Source organism: Prorops nasuta, unplaced genomic scaffold (assembly GCF_024137725.1).
Source record: "Prorops nasuta isolate Cenicafe-Biocafe unplaced genomic scaffold, Cenicafe_Pnas_1.2 PNAS00016, whole genome shotgun sequence".
NCBI lineage: Eukaryota > Metazoa > Arthropoda > Insecta > Hymenoptera > Bethylidae > Prorops > Prorops nasuta.
In genome coordinates, this window is record NW_027116813.1 from 6,261,329 (window position 1) to 6,274,234 (window position 12,906).

The 12,906-nt window shown below is 33.2% G+C and overlaps 3 long non-coding RNA genes across 9 annotated transcripts; 2 read left to right on the forward strand and 1 right to left on the reverse strand.

Moving 5' to 3' along the window:
* Window positions 1-295: 295 nt before the first annotated feature.
* LOC136779367 (uncharacterized) lies at window positions 296-958 on the forward strand. Its single transcript, XR_010823578.1, has 3 exons — window positions 296-356; window positions 543-584; window positions 780-958. It is a non-coding gene; the product is annotated as an uncharacterized lncRNA (long non-coding RNA).
* A 959-nt stretch (window positions 959-1,917) lies between these two features.
* Window positions 1,918-3,421, forward strand: LOC136779326 (uncharacterized). 4 transcript variants are annotated; one of them, XR_010823545.1, is made up of 4 exons: window positions 1,918-2,211; window positions 2,302-2,472; window positions 2,539-2,968; window positions 3,038-3,421. It is a non-coding gene; the product is annotated as an uncharacterized lncRNA (long non-coding RNA). The 4 variants fall into 4 exon arrangements; XR_010823546.1 differs by having other exon boundaries at window positions 1,919-2,238; window positions 2,315-2,472; XR_010823547.1 differs by having other exon boundaries at window positions 1,919-2,174; window positions 2,315-2,472.
* A 3,969-nt stretch (window positions 3,422-7,390) lies between these two features.
* Window positions 7,391-8,759, reverse strand: LOC136779330 (uncharacterized). Of its 4 annotated transcripts, none has more exons than XR_010823550.1 (4): window positions 8,601-8,759; window positions 8,340-8,497; window positions 7,844-8,273; window positions 7,391-7,774 (listed from the first exon to the last, which is right to left on the reverse strand). It is a non-coding gene; the product is annotated as an uncharacterized lncRNA (long non-coding RNA). The 4 variants fall into 4 exon arrangements; XR_010823553.1 differs by having other exon boundaries at window positions 8,638-8,745; XR_010823552.1 differs by having other exon boundaries at window positions 8,574-8,699.
* Window positions 8,760-12,906: the final 4,147 nt, after the last annotated feature.

The following is a 12,906-nucleotide window of genomic DNA, read 5'->3' on the forward strand; positions in this document are numbered from 1 at the left end:
GATCTAGATCTAACCCCTGAAAATAAACGTCCATTGACAATACCACGGGAGGTCGGGGTCGGGAGATTGCTCATCATGGCCATCATGGGCATGGCACTCATGTCATGCCACTCATGGCAGGGACCAGGGTCCTAAAATAATCCTTGCCGGTAGGCGGCGCTAATGTTTGTTAGAACCGTAAGACCCAGTTTCAGAGCTGCAACTTTCGAAAAAACTCTAGATGGATCCGAGTCTAGTGAAGAGGCTTCCGCGAGTGGATCTGATCGGATCCGGGTTAAAGGGGATTAAGGTAGGACGTACTCAGACGTGATCGAAATTCAAAACAGCATTGGTAAAATTTCAATAAGCAAATAAAGGTAAACTTAGTTATAAACTTTTATTATTAACATTTTATCACGTAGTTTTTTAATTTCATCAGGTAAAAATAAAAAATTAAGAAGAATTAAATTATATTTAAAATGATAACCTTAATCTTATTTTTATTGTATTTAAATGGCAATAAATTTTCTGTAAATTGGCAATTAATTACTAAATTTTTTCAGAAATAAAGATGGATCAATACTACGCTCACAATAGATATGTAGGTATGTAAAGTTTAAATGTAGTACAGAATACTAAAATAGTAAAGAGTATTCAGTTTTATTAATTATACTTTAATTTCCTGCACAACCCAAAACATTGGAGTGAAAAAAGTGTATTTGCATTAATTATTAAATCTTAATTTCATTAGACTTTATTAAAAGGAAATATTTTAATTAATACTTTCTTTTTTTTGACAGATCTGAATAAATATTCCTGGACAATTGGAAGCACAAAATTGTTGTTGGAACATATAAGGAAAAATAAAAATATAATACAAAATAAAAATATTGGTCAAAAAAAATTATGGGAGGTAATTGCTGCAGAATTAGGTAAAAAAGGATATTTAGTTAATGGCAAGCAGTGTTCAAATAAATGGAAATCCTTTAACTTGTTGGTAAAACCTATTGCTATTGGTCACTTGTCCGTTTTTGACACTTCGATCACGTCGGAATACGTCCTACCTTAACCCCTTTAACCCAGACCCGATCAGATCCACACGCGGAAGCCTCCTCACCAAATCCGGGTTAATCTAGGGTTTTTTTCGAAAGTTGTATTACTGCGACTGTAGTAAACCCTAACCCGGATCAGATCACTGAACGTAAACATCCACAATGTGGCGATACAAGCGCCAGGTCAACCATTTACCATAGAACGAAGTCAGAACTCAGATGTCGGACTCAAGAAGCAAATCTACTACCTCCACTAACAGCTATGGCGGATGAGACTTCAGCGCCATCTTCGTCTAGTTTAGTTTTCAGTAGGTTACAGAATCTCATTCGACGTTTGGAATCTAGACAAGGCTTATCCAGTAAAGAGCCGTTGGGACAAGAAAGATTACTTTAAAATAAATATTTTATTTTCTTGTAACGTACAAATGTTTTATTATACAAAATATATATATGTGAAACGTTACTTTGGTGGTGTTATTCTAATATAGTGAAAATACCCAAAAATACTTGTGTTGGAAAACAACCGCCATAACAATGATAGAGAAGTGTCAATGTGTAACTATATACGTATAAATAAATTACACTCAAAAACTGCGAAAATTGACCGATAGTTTGGGCTGATAGTATGCATATACACCAATACACATTCTCATCTCACTGTCATTGTGTTGATGTGCACGGTCCCTTTTGCAGTTGTCTAAACTGTTCGTTATATTTTATTCCAATTTCACATATTTTTGCTATAGTATGGTTTACTCCAAATCTTACAGGTATTAGCAGAGATGAAAGGGGAGATTGCTCATGCGAGGTCCCGAGGCAATCCCTACCGGTAGGCGGCGCTGGTGTTGGCAAACGCGTGTCTCAGGTCCATCTAACCCCTAACGCCATCTATCGGAAGAGACCACGAAGCACGAGCGTTAAGCTTAGAATAGGGTAAAACATATACAGGGTTTTATCCTAACAGAGAAGCATAGGAGATTCGTGTTAGTTGACTATAGAGCCGTGGAGCATGGAATCCGAGAGCCCTCATTGGTCAATTCCGTGTAGTGCCAACATAAAATAGGTCGTTGCCAACAGATTTTGTCTCTAATGCTTCTCGTAAGTGGAAATAGCAGAAATGTCAAAAAAGTGAGGTTACTAAAGGTAAAAGTAAATATTAATGAAGGGATAATAATAAAGGGTATGTGACAGTAAAAATAAATATGATGTAAAGTCAACTTTAATGTTCAATGTATTAAATAATATTGATTAAGTGTTTTTTAATGTTCAGTTATCTGTTGTAGTGAAATTAAGAGGCTTCGCTTTAGATATGAATGGAGCGAGGAACCTGAAGAAGATGATTAAAGTAAAGTTTCAAGCGATGGAACTAAGAATTTTGAAGGATATGATATTGTTACGAGACCTCAATTCCTGAACAATTTTTCATTGGTGGTAGAAAACAGTAAGTTGAACCACATAATTTAATTTGTTATATTTTGTAAGTCATAATATAATAAAATGATTGCAGGTAGACTGTAGATTATAATTCCAAGTTTTGCTAATTGCGGCAAAGGTTTTTTGATAAATGTGCAGAAGGAAGAGTGATTTCGATTGCAGCTGCAACGATGCATTACAATAGTTGCAGGGATGTATACAATTTCTATTATCACAATTAATAGTATTTATTATGTAGTTTGTTTCAACCATTAAAGAGAGGCATATTGTATTTAAAGCTACGTAAACTAATTAAGATTATAATTTTGTACATTTACTAAAACACATATTCTTTTACAGAGCCATAGCTGGAAGGTACATGAGCTTTTTATCAAGATTCTATGGATTCAGCGGCTTATGATGATTCAGTATAAGAGGTTTATACTCTGGATGTGGGATGCAACAATTTTCATGTTTGGAATACATCAATTCCTGGCTGCAGTAAACTTTGTATTGGCAATTGTGTAAGTATAATAAATATTTTGAAAAATAATTAAATATAATATTACAAAATCTCTCACTTCTCTTTACAGTTATTTTTGAGTTTTCCCTGACTTGATGAAGCACACAGGATGAAGCTAAAGAAGCTATGGTACAAGCTAGGACAGAGCAATAACATTTGTACATACAATTTCTCAATAGACGTTCCATGAAGAAGCTCTGATTTTTAGATCTGTAGGATTATTTGCCAGTATAAACTTCTACCATAATTGATTATAATTTTCATATTACATTGTACACAAGCTTACAAGATGAAATTAATTAATGTAGTTGCTCACTATCTAACTAAGATAAATGTACTTAAGAATTATAATACTATTACTGAATCAATGATTTGTCATCTGTAATTTTGATTCATCAATTTAATTTGTAAAAGATATGTTTGTAACTATATAAATAAATAATAATTTCATGAATTTAATTAAAACATTCTTTATATTATAATAGCTGTAAAACAACCGATTCATTCATAGAGGGGGGGGGGGGGGGGGGGGAGTTCTCTCAAACAAAAATCCTACAATTAATTATAATAATGGGTTTTTATTTTTAAATCTTACAAAATACACACGGATATTCACTCAGAATACAATAATTACTCTATGTTTTAATTACTCATATTCATACAAGTAAATTAAGCGCATATTCTTCGTCCACGCAAAATCTCATTCCTCTCATGATTTCCATTTGCGATTTATTTCCATTTGCTCTTTTCCAAAAGTTACAGACACTCTATTGACTCACATTCAAATCAAATGATACATTTTTTTTTTTTTTTTTTTTTTTTACGCTGGAGGGAATCCGTTGAGGACTGAGTGCAGGAGTCTTCTCTTTCCTGCTGTGCCGTCTTCGCTAGCATGTTTTCAGTCTATAAAACGAAGACTTGATCTAAGCAGAAAGAGACATACCTGCTAAACCACTCCAGCGGCATGCAAGCTCTACACAGCCATGTCGTATCACGATATTACCATGTAGGGCCGCGCCGGTCGCTATGAATCGCGCCTTCCTTTCTCAATTCTTATTCTAATCTCGATCAAAAATTTGCAATTAAAGATATTGCTCGAAGAGGCCTCCAGCAACTGCATAACAAAGCTCTATTCGCTTTTCAAAACAGTGTAATACATTCTGCAGTTCTGTGGGTGTAATACTCTCGCACAACGCAATGATGTTCTCCTTTAGCTGCTCTACGGTCTCCATCTCCATATTGTACAGCTGGTTTTTTATGATTCCCCATATTCCAAAATCTAGAGGTGCTAGATCAGGGGATCTAGGAGGCCATTCAATTGGACCATTTTTCCCAATCCATCTCCCAGGATATTTCTGGTTCAAATATTGGGTAACAACTCTAGCTGTGTGGGGTGGAGCTCCGTCTTGCTGGAATGTTATCAATTCCGCCTAAAATGTAAAATGAAGTAGCAGAATATTATTAGAAGCTTCATTCCTTAAAATAATGCGTATTTTAAGAATTTATAAAGAAAATTACATTGGTGGCCACGCTTTGGACTCTTACGTTAACTTCATCTGTTAGCATCTGCAAATACTTATTGGCGTTTAAGTTACCCTCGATGAATATCGGGCCGATTATTTTATCCCCTAAAATGCCCAGCCAAACATTAAGTTTCTGCTGGTATTGCGTATGGGATTCGATATATTCATGAGGGTTTTCTTTTGACCAGACTCTCGTATTTTGAATGTTTGGGGCGTGGACCAACACAAACGTGGATTCGTCCGAGAATAAGATATTCTTCGTAAAATTGCAGTCAAAGTCCGTTTTCTCCATTATAATTTTACAGAAAGTATGTCTCCTTTCGTAATCGGCCTCTTTCAATTCCTGGCATCGAAAAATTTTGTACGCACGAAACTTTTCTTTTTTAAGAGTCTTATGAACCGAAAAAATAGAGACTCCGGTTTCCCTACTGATGCTAGAGAGTGATTGACGGGGATTATTGGTGACCGAATCTTCTATACGGTTTTTAACACTATCAGACAATGCTCTTGCTGGTCGTTTATGCTTTACGTGGGTACGATCCAAGCAACCGGTCTCCTCAAATTTCTTAATCAATTTTATAACCATACTGCTGTTTGGTGCCGGACGGTTTGGAAATTCCCTCTGGAATAAATCTTTAATATCCCTTGAGGATCTACCACCGTAATACCACTTGACTATTTGTATTTTTTCATTTACATTCATTTTACACAACTGAAAGTTCCAATAATTTATTAATTTTATACAGAGATATAAAGAAATTCATTCATTTTTAGCTTGAACATATTGTAATCTTAATAGTGTAATACTTACATAGCAATTTTCCTAATTTTATTAATAACTATTTGACAACAATTCGGTATAACCACGAAAATGATCGAAGATAAACAAATGAAAAAACGAATCCTGCACCAAGCACACAAACACACAGAACACACACGTTTTTTCATTTGTTTATCTTCGATCATTTTCGTGGTTATACCGAATTGTTGTCAAATAGTTATTAATAAAATTAGGAAAATTGCTATGTAAGTATTACACTATTAAGATTACAATATGTTCAAGCTAAAAATGAATGAATTTCTTTATATCTCTGTATAAAATTAATAAATTATTGGAACTTTCAGTTGTGTAAAATGAATGTAAATGAAAAAATACAAATAGTCAAGTGGTATTACGGTGGTAGATCCTCAAGGGATATTAAAGATTTATTCCAGAGGGAATTTCCAAACCGTCCGGCACCAAACAGCAGTATGGTTATAAAATTGATTAAGAAATTTGAGGAGACCGGTTGCTTGGATCGTACCCACGTAAAGCATAAACGACCAGCAAGAGCATTGTCTGATAGTGTTAAAAACCGTATAGAAGATTCGGTCACCAATAATCCCCGTCAATCACTCTCTAGCATCAGTAGGGAAACCGGAGTCTCTATTTTTTCGGTTCATAAGACTCTTAAAAAAGAAAAGTTTCGTGCGTACAAAATTTTTCGATGCCAGGAATTGAAAGAGGCCGATTACGAAAGGAGACATACTTTCTGTAAAATTATAATGGAGAAAACGGACTTTGACTGCAATTTTACGAAGAATATCTTATTCTCGGACGAATCCACGTTTGTGTTGGTCCACGCCCCAAACATTCAAAATACGAGAGTCTGGTCAAAAGAAAACCCTCATGAATATATCGAATCCCATACGCAATACCAGCAGAAACTTAATGTTTGGCTGGGCATTTTAGGGGATAAAATAATCGGCCCGATATTCATCGAGGGTAACTTAAACGCCAATAAGTATTTGCAGATGCTAACAGATGAAGTTAACGTAAGAGTCCAAAGCGTGGCCACCAATGTAATTTTCTTTATAAATTCTTAAAATACGCATTATTTTAAGGAATGAAGCTTCTAATAATATTCTGCTACTTCATTTTACATTTTAGGCGGAATTGATAACATTCCAGCAAGACGGAGCTCCACCCCACACAGCTAGAGTTGTTACCCAATATTTGAACCAGAAATATCCTGGGAGATGGATTGGGAAAAATGGTCCAATTGAATGGCCTCCTAGATCCCCTGATCTAGCACCTCTAGATTTTGGAATATGGGGAATCATAAAAAACCAGCTGTACAATATGGAGATGGAGACCGTAGAGCAGCTAAAGGAGAACATCATTGCGTTGTGCGAGAGTATTACACCCACAGAACTGCAGAATGTATTACACTGTTTTGAAAAGCGAATAGAGCTTTGTTATGCAGTTGCTGGAGGCCTCTTCGAGCAATATCTTTAATTGCAAATTTTTGATCGAGATTAGAATAAGAATTGAGAAAGGAAGGCGCGATTCATAGCGACCGGCGCGGCCCTACATGGTAATATCGTGATACGACATGGCTGTGTAGAGCTTGCATGCCGCTGGAGTGGTTTAGCAGGTATGTCTCTTTCTGCTTAGATCAAGTCTTCGTTTTATAGACTGAAAACATGCTAGCGAAGACGGCACAGCAGGAAAGAGAAGACTCCTGCACTCAGTCCTCAACGGATTCCCTCCAGCGTAAAAAAAAAAAAAAAAAAAAAAAATGTATCATTTGATTTGAATGTGAGTCAATAGAGTGTCTGTAACTTTTGGAAAAGAGCAAATGGAAATAAATCGCAAATGGAAATCATGAGAGGAATGAGATTTTGCGTGGACGAAGAATATGCGCTTAATTTACTTGTATGAATATGAGTAATTAAAACATAGAGTAATTATTGTATTCTGAGTGAATATCCGTGTGTATTTTGTAAGATTTAAAAATAAAAACCCATTATTATAATTAATTGTAGGATTTTTGTTTGAGAGAACTCCCCCCCCCCCCCCTCTATGAATGAATCGGTTGTTTTACAGCTATTATAATATAAAGAATGTTTTAATTAAATTCATGAAATTATTATTTATTTATATAGTTACAAACATATCTTTTACAAATTAAATTGATGAATCAAAATTACAGATGACAAATCATTGATTCAGTAATAGTATTATAATTCTTAAGTACATTTATCTTAGTTAGATAGTGAGCAACTACATTAATTAATTTCATCTTGTAAGCTTGTGTACAATGTAATATGAAAATTATAATCAATTATGGTAGAAGTTTATACTGGCAAATAATCCTACAGATCTAAAAATCAGAGCTTCTTCATGGAACGTCTATTGAGAAATTGTATGTACAAATGTTATTGCTCTGTCCTAGCTTGTACCATAGCTTCTTTAGCTTCATCCTGTGTGCTTCATCAAGTCAGGGAAAACTCAAAAATAACTGTAAAGAGAAGTGAGAGATTTTGTAATATTATATTTAATTATTTTTCAAAATATTTATTATACTTACACAATTGCCAATACAAAGTTTACTGCAGCCAGGAATTGATGTATTCCAAACATGAAAATTGTTGCATCCCACATCCAGAGTATAAACCTCTTATACTGAATCATCATAAGCCGCTGAATCCATAGAATCTTGATAAAAAGCTCATGTACCTTCCAGCTATGGCTCTGTAAAAGAATATGTGTTTTAGTAAATGTACAAAATTATAATCTTAATTAGTTTACGTAGCTTTAAATACAATATGCCTCTCTTTAATGGTTGAAACAAACTACATAATAAATACTATTAATTGTGATAATAGAAATTGTATACATCCCTGCAACTATTGTAATGCATCGTTGCAGCTGCAATCGAAATCACTCTTCCTTCTGCACATTTATCAAAAAACCTTTGCCGCAATTAGCAAAACTTGGAATTATAATCTACAGTCTACCTGCAATCATTTTATTATATTATGACTTACAAAATATAACAAATTAAATTATGTGGTTCAACTTACTGTTTTCTACCACCAATGAAAAATTGTTCAGGAATTGAGGTCTCGTAACAATATCATATCCTTCAAAATTCTTAGTTCCATCGCTTGAAACTTTACTTTAATCATCTTCTTCAGGTTCCTCGCTCCATTCATATCTAAAGCGAAGCCTCTTAATTTCACTACAACAGATAACTGAACATTAAAAAACACTTAATCAATATTATTTAATACATTGAACATTAAAGTTGACTTTACATCATATTTATTTTTACTGTCACATACCCTTTATTATTATCCCTTCATTAATATTTACTTTTACCTTTAGTAACCTCACTTTTTTGACATTTCTGCTATTTCCACTTACGAGAAGCATTAGAGACAAAATCTGTTGGCAACGACCTATTTTATGTTGGCACTACACGGAATTGACCAATGAGGGCTCTCGGATTCCATGCTCCACGGCTCTATAGTCAACTAACACGAATCTCCTATGCTTCTCTGTTAGGATAAAACCCTGTATGCATTGTTGCCAGAAAGCGGAATAAAGAGAGAGCGGAGATATTTTCTCGGACCTCTCTGTCCTTCTCGCTGTTAGCTTCTAGCAGAAGAGTCGAGGCAAAATCTTTCCATTTCGCTTTGCCGAAAATCTACCAATATTCGATGTCATTTATATTTGCAGGCCAATGCCTTTATACATGATTTTTTCAGCATATTTATTTATCAGCATTGACTTATTTAAATCAATAATAAATTAAGGAAATGCGTATTTGATATATAATAATTATTTTAACTATAATTTCATCGTTATATTTCGCTTATTTCCGTAAAATCTGAATTTCTTTAGTTTATTATTGATTATTGTAAGTCAATGGCCATTAAAAAAAATTTAATCTTAAAAAAAAAAAGAAAAGTACCGTTCAGGAATCGAACCCGGACCCACAAATCGCCACGCTATTACCTTACCGCCTAGACCACGAGGCTTCTTCAGTGCACCGTAAACAGATAGTCTTTTTAAGGGCTTGAAATCTTCTATTGAACCATATAAATAAACGAAGAACCGACATCTTTATTCAATATTATTCTATCATAATGGTACACAAATTAAAGAATAATTATATAATGTAGATTTTCAAAAGCTTTTCCAATAACCAAGAACGGAAACTGCGAGCGTTGATTATTTATCTTCGTTCTTGGCTATTGGAAAAGCTTTTGAAAACTATTCAAAATATAATTATTCCTTAATTTGTGTACCATTATGACAGAATAATAATGAATAAAGCTGTCGGTTGCTCGTTTATTTATATGGTTTAAAAGAAGATTTCAAGCCCTTAAAAAGACTATCTGTTTACGGTGCACTGAAGAAGCCTCGTGGTCTAGGCGGTAAGGTAATAGCGTGGCGATTTGTGGGTCCGGGTTCGATTCCTGAACGGTACTTTTCTTTTTTTTTTTAAGATTAAATTTTTTTTAATGGCCATTGACTTACAATAATCAATAATAAACTAAAGAAATTCAGATTTTACGGAAATAAGCGAAATATAACGATGAAATTATAGTTAAAATAATTATTATATATCAAATACGCATTTCCTTAATTTATTATTGATTTAAATAAATCAATGCTGATAAATAAATATGCTGAAAAAATCATGTATAAAGGCATTGGCCTGCAAATATAAATGACATCGAATATTGGTAGATTTTCGGCAAAGCGAAACGGAAAGATTTTGCCTCGACTCTTCTGCTAGAAGCTAACAGCGAGAAAGACAGAGAGGTCCGAGAAAATATCTCCGCTCTCTTTTTATTCCGCTTTCTGGCAACAATGCATATATGTTTTACCCTATTCTAAGCTTAACGCTCGTGCTTCGTGGTCTCTTCCGATAGATGGCGTTAGGGGTTAGATGGACCTGAGACACGCGTTTGCCAACACCAGCGCCGCCTACCGGTAGGGATTGCCTCGGGACCTCGCATGAGCAATCTCCCGTTTCATCTCTGGTATTAGCACACGAATCAATTTGGCACAGTGTACTTGCCGTCAAGACACTACCCGTGTCTCTTGATATTTGTTTAATTAAATAAATACATCATAGAATTGCACGATGGATTTAAAGAAAACAAAAATTGACAGAAAGTTATTGTTATTTAATAGATATCGATACTATATTACAAAAAAGAAAAATGAAAAAGTTTAAGTTTTATTCCATAAATAAAACCATTTCCCCATAAAACAATTATTATCTAGTTATATGTCTTAACTGCATAAAATATAAAAAAATTTATTGCAAATTCCAAAGCATTTATTATGCAAATGAATTTCATCCCACGAAGGAGGAGCACAATTATTCCATTAATAATAAAGAAAATAATAAATTGGAATTTTTCAAACAAATGTTACCGTTTACAAAAATTCCAGGAACAAACACTAAAGACATATATTATACTGCTGTAGTGAAGTACGAAATCATTTGTTACATTGGAGCAATTGCATGTCTTTTAATTAAATCTAAATATACTTTTAAATTTATAATGTGTTTTTCTAGTCAAACGGATATGGCAAAAGAAATAAATATCTCATCATGCAGACAAACTCTTCAACATCACAGAAAAAAAATCAAAAGTTAAATTCTATTAATCTAAAAACATAAAATCTAATAAATTTCAGAAAGTTTTTAGAAAAAAATAAGGATTTATTAAAATATTATTATAATAACTAAAGAGTACATAATTTCATTAAGGTACGTAAATTTTAGTTTTATGGTGAATATATACTTTAGGCTTAAATAATACAGAGAGTCTATCAAAAAAGTTTTCCATTTTTATGAAATGCAATTTCATAATTACTCAATTGAATATTTTTAGTAAAAATAATTTTCACAAAATTATTTGACTTCAAAGAATAAGACATAGCAGTTGGTTTTAGCTGAAATCGTTTATTAATATATGTCACCTAATAGTCACCTTAATTTTCTCAAACTATTCTTTTTTTATGGCATATTCTTAAACTGATCTTAAAATCTGTTCTAAGCGTTATAGAGACCGTGCACACTAATACAATGACAGTGAGATAAGAATGTATATTGGTGTATATGCATACTATCAGCGCAAACTATCGGTCAATTTTCGCAGTTTTTGAGTGTAATTTATTTATACGTATACAGTTATACATTGACACTTCGCTATCATTGTGTTGGTGTGCACGGTCTCTATAGTAATTTATCTTTTACCCAATCAGTCACTAAATATTTGAATTTGAAATAATGAAGAAGGTGAGTAACCTCGTAATTGACTATGTATACCGATCTCGCACGCTAATTTAATCAGACCCATACTTTACTTATATATGTAATATTAAATCGAAATGTTCAGTAAACGATTGGACGAAGTGATAAATTAATATAAAACTTTAAATAGCTTTATGATATACTACGTAAATACTTTATATGAAATAATCATTAATACATAATACCTAAAAGTGCCTTTCAAATGATCTACATATAAGTTTTTAATATTAAAAGAGCGAAACCCTTCTTACGTTACCCATGAAGCTAAACAATTGTTGTTTGAGAAACATTACTGCTAAATTTGCATTGTTGAAGAATTATGAAGATATGTTTTCCAAATTGAGGTTCGCAGTGGTTTTATTACTGATCATTTAAACATCCTACATCTCGCGTAGGCTATTCCATATGCCTTTGGGTCCTAATAAACAATAAAAAGGAAGAGAACTATGTATATATTTTTCAATTTTTAAACTTAACTTTTCCTAATTACAAACCGAAAGAAGCTATGCTGGATTATGGACTAGGCTTACTTAATGCTATACAAACAGTATTTACAGAGACAACTATCAAGCACGGTTTCTTTCATTACTCCCAAGTAAATTATAATTTTTATTTCAATTTTACTTTTATATTCGTCTTTTGACTGTTAAATGTCACCTATGGTAAGATGATTGTTTTATAACGAATTTTATATTTCTCTCAAAGTACAGGCTTTAATTAAAAAAGCACAATCATTTAAATTAACAGATAAACAAATTAATACATCCCGAATACTTAATAGTTATTAGAAAATTAATCTATCTAGCTTTATTGCCGTCAAACTACATAATCAGAGTTTTTAATATATTGAAATATGAAACCCATGACACTTTTGATTAACTTTTTGTTGTATACTTAAAATATTTCGAAAAATGTTGGTTGCATATAATAGGCCCAGAAAATTTTTCTGTTTTCAAGCTGCCAAATAGAACAAACAATATAAGCGAAATTTATCACAGGCATCCACCACTTTCCTTTACCCAGCTTTACCTTCCCGAACATAAGCAGCATAAGCTGCTGGACTTCTGAACTGCTGGGCTGTTGGTAGTGCCGGTTTGCATTCGTAGAACAAATTAATGATCGGTACAGAAACAATATTCTAATCACAGATATATTATCGACATTTTGGTTGCAATGATAGAAAACTTATTCCAATGGAACTGTTTCTATAATTATTATTTTTTGTGCATATAATTAACCTCTTTATGTTACGTTTCTCACTTACTGAATTTTTTAAATTAAAGCGCGCTCCATTTTTTTTTAAACTTTCA